The sequence below is a fragment of the Pinus tabuliformis genome, chromosome 4_1 (genome assembly GCF_031772625.1).
Source record: "Pinus tabuliformis cultivar Carrire ecotype Pingquan chromosome 4_1, CPIR1, whole genome shotgun sequence".
Lineage (NCBI taxonomy): Eukaryota > Viridiplantae > Streptophyta > Pinopsida > Pinales > Pinaceae > Pinus > Pinus tabuliformis.
The window spans coordinates 660,504,020-660,508,704 of record NC_142303.1 but is presented as its reverse complement, the minus strand read 5'-3'; positions in this window follow the sequence as shown (position 1 = coordinate 660,508,704).

Below are 4,685 nucleotides of genomic sequence, written 5' to 3'. Positions count from 1 at the left end.
CTTAATGTCTCCACCATTGTACCCTTACGTTTGAGATTCATTAATTGGTTAAAAAAGGTGTTGATTTTTGTATCCTCATAATGTGCTATCATTTCGTCCATAAAAATTAACCAAGTGACAATTTGTTTATGAGAACAAAGCCATCGATACCATACAAAATAATTGGGTTCCAAATATAAAGTTGCAATGCGTACCTTTTGTTTGTTTTGCACATTATGAAGATCGAAATATTGTTCCATCTGTAGTATCCATGTTACGGGATCCTTGCCATCAAACTTCCTCATATCGATATTTAGAACATGGTGGGTCTTCAATCCAATGCTAGATTCTATGAAAACAAAATTAACATTTCTTTTGTTCTCATCCTGAGTTTCCTCTACTACCTTTTTACCATTAGGAATCATTTCTTGTACAACTTTTCCAAATCTCCTTTCAAACCTTCCATGTCTTTCTTCAAATCTTCAATGTTTACTTATAAACCATCCATCTTAGTTTCCAAGCCATCCATATAAGCTTCTACACCATTCATCTTAGCTTCCATGTCTTTTTTTAAACCATCCATCTTAGCTTCTTTTATTTTTTGTGAAAGCGAAATTTGTTGCACTTGGTCTCGTAATTTTGATATATAATGTTGCATTTCTTCCTCTTATTCATGAGTCATGCTAGAGCTTTTAGGTTTCTTACTAGGTGTTTCCATTTAATTTCTTCAAGGCATCAATTAATAATAATTATGCTTCATTGTACCCTTTGAATCACTTCAAACTAATTTTTCAAACCAAACTTATGCAAATTTTAGAAAAGACCACACATTTTTTTCGCTTTGTAGGAGCTCGATATTGAATCTTTTTTATCTCTGTAATTTTAGATTTGCAAGGTCTAAACTTTCATCCTGTAATAGCTCTCTATGACCTATTTTCAACCCCACAAGTCTGATCAAGATTGGATTCTCCAAGAAATATTTATGTCAAACATCCCACGATGACCTAAATATAGACTAGTTTAATATAGAGAACTTGTACGAATTTCCACGTGTCACTGTTTCAACCTTTAGCCCTGAAAATGATACAAAGAAAACTCAATCCGTCCACTTTATATAACTGTTTACAAAATTTCAATCCGATGGTCAGCGAGAAAGTTATGATGATTTTCCCAAGGTCACCTATTTACGATGTAATTTGCTAGCCTAGAAAAACCCTAACTTCCTTGGATCATATCTCCTAAAATATAGTGAGAAAATATTTGAAATTTTGAGCCAAGGTTCATCATGATTTTACATAATTGGGTTTTAATTTCAGCGTCTGAAACTTTGTAGAAGAATAGTTATAGTCAAAATTCCACAATGGCCTATTTGAAGCAGCAAAACCCTAGAATCTAAAGCTCTGATACCAAATGTTATGCAACCAGCTTATAAAATAGAAGAAAAGAGAGATCAACGACTTCAAAATAAGCTTCTTCAAGGGGGAAACCTCCTTTCTATATATATGAGTCTAAGGGGTCACAATATAATGAGAGTCGACATAACAATAATAATGTAAGGGCACAACAATAATAATAGTGGACTTCTATGGGGACAACATGGGTGCAACAATAACAATAATGTACTACTATGACAATAATAATAAGGGAATACACTAGTATTATAGGGACCTAACATATTGTGTAGTATTTGCATGCCATTTTTAATTTGATGCTTCCTTGGAATCTCATTTGTGTGAAAATATTTCATGATTGATTTTTCATCCTTGTTTCTCCCCCTCATCTAAGATCTCTTTGTATTTTTCTTTATTGTCTTTTTTTCTTATATTATATTTGTAAACATTTGTATCATTTTAATTTTATTTTTTCTATGTCATTTACAGACCTTAAAGATTGGAGAACCCTACCTCCATGGAATATTTACACTAGACACATCCACCCAAAGGGATCAATTCCTGTAAGCTCAACCATAGAGCCTAGCCCCAAGACTTTCGAGAGAATTAAGCCCGTGACCTCTCAATAGAAAATTTAATTTAATGACGAGGACTTGACCAATTGAGCTAACTCTTGGGGTTGTTTGTATCATTTTAATATTTGTTATATACACCAATATTAATTTATTGTTTTTAATTATAAAGGAACCCCCTAGGGAACTGCCCATTGAGGAATATGTGGTTGTACAAGTGCCTATTCAGGAAATGGACCAAATATTGAAGATAATGATCCTATGGAAGAATATGATGATGCTAATAACACAATTGAAGAATATGCAACAAATGTGTTGATCTAGCAGACATTTTATAACGTTGTATGGATGATGATGATGACAATCTTGATGGCGTTTTTTATATAACTGTACCTTGGATGGAAATACAACCTCTTTATGAAGGATAAAAAAGAAGTCTTCTCTTTGCTATATTGTTGTTGGTAAACTTAAAGGTTATGAATGGTTTGTCAGACACTTGTGTCATACACTTCCTAAGGTATGTAATATATATTTTCACATTTAGTATATGATGACAAAGATTTTATTTTTTCCTTTATTTTAATTGTTTGTTGATCATCTATATAATTTGGATGCAATATGTACGATTAATATTATTTACATTAACTAGTATTGTTATTTTAATTATATTGTAAATTGTTACATGAATTTCTGTTACCACCATCGAAAAATGTTTTACCTCACACGTACTGAGATTTACATGCCATTATGAAAGATATTGGAATGGAGTATTAAGTTATTCATGCATGTCCTGGTGACTATATTATCCATTATGGAGAACATGTGCTAGTGAAAGAATGCTTAATGTCAAATTAGTAGATATTGAACTGATCAAGTAACCAAAAAGGTACCTCATTTGGTTCTTCGTTATATTCTGATAATTCCATGTTTGCGACAACTATTCAAGTGAAAAACCATAACATAGTTTATGGATTACAGTGCAAAGAATAGAAGTAAAGATGTTGCTTTTCGAATGCTTGCTGACAAATCTGCATTAAGAAGATAGACGAAGTGTGGCCACACTTTAAAGTCAAACCTATTAATCTTAGGATTTCATTGGCAGTTGATGGTGTCAATCTATTTGGAGAGCTCAAATCTACTTACTTGGTGTGGCCTATTTTTTATATTAAAAATAGCATTCCTCCATGGATGTTAATAAAGAGGGAGCACATAATGTTGGAAATTATTGTTCTAGGTATTTGTTTAAAATGATTTTTTTAATACAGTAACATCTCATTTTATTTATTTATTTCGTAATTATTTCTTATATTTTTTGTTTAGTCATATGTGTTCAATTATGTCTTATAATTATATAAGATATTTTTTTATTTACTCATATATGTAGTAATTATGTATTGCATGTTTAATAAATTAGGAAAGTACCAAGTCAACAATATGAATGTATATATTGAGCATCTTATCGATGAGTTACTAGAGTTATGGAAGGGCATCACTATATATGATATCTCTAGATTAGTAGGTGCACAAAGGGAATTTCAATTACATGAAATGCGTGTATGGACAATTCATGGTGGCTCACGGCTAACACATTTTGTGGTATGTTATAATATTACAATGCACTTCAATAATGTTTAATTTTATGAAGTTCATATCATGCATATTTTTTAAATAATCCCTTCATTATACATACTAATTCAAATAATTGATATAAAATGTAATATATCTATTGCAAGTCTTCAAACAAAGGGTAAATTTGCATGTCTATTTTGTGGTCTTAAGATGAAATCTCATCATTAAAGAAGTTTAAGAAATGAGGTGTATTATGAATATAGACACTTCTTCTCTAAGAACCTATTGAGGGCCAAAAATTTATGCCTCAACATTGGGGAATAACCACCCAGTCCAGACCTTAAAGCAACTCATTTTCCGTTTGGAGTAGTGGCTTCGACTGGTTTAACTAAGTCAAGTTGTACCTTTTCCCTATCACTATTTGGTTTACGATGTATCTTTAATTACCAATAGACAAGGATATCAGATCACTTCTTCTTGCTCATCGGGCAAGAGAATGACCCTTAAGCTGATTTGGGTTCAGCCAAGCCACAACTAAGATTTTGTCTCTTTGAGAGGAGGACTTAAAAGAATGTAGAACTTAATCTAAATGCAAACTTATTCTATAAAGAAAGTAAAAGAAACTAATCATAATCCTATCTCAATTAGATAGATATAGATCTAACCCAACTAAGAGCAAGATAATTAAATGATAGGGATTTAAATATGTCTAGCTTTTAGTTAATATCAAGCTAACGAAGTAGTTCAATTAACTGACATTTGTAAATACCGAAATACATCCTATTGAGACCTCTTAACTGAAATAACAAACCAACATAATTCAGGGAGTAGTTCACAAAAATGGCATTGATTTTCAAATCAGTAAATCCAATAATTAGACAATAATTATGCGGAAATAGTTCACAACACTTCACTATTTAATAAATCAGTTTTATAAGACAGATTTCTAAGTAAATAGTTACTCAGAAATCAGAATTTAATCCATAAGAGCAGAGATACATAATAACAACATTGAGACAAATTACCCATATCAACACAAGTGCACAAACATGAATAAAATGATACATTCTTGTTATCATAAAAATGAAACTAGTATTTGAAACAGTAGTATTAGAAATACCAATTTAATTAATCCATTTCTCTGACCTTAGTCTCCAACAGTCCTTTACATTTC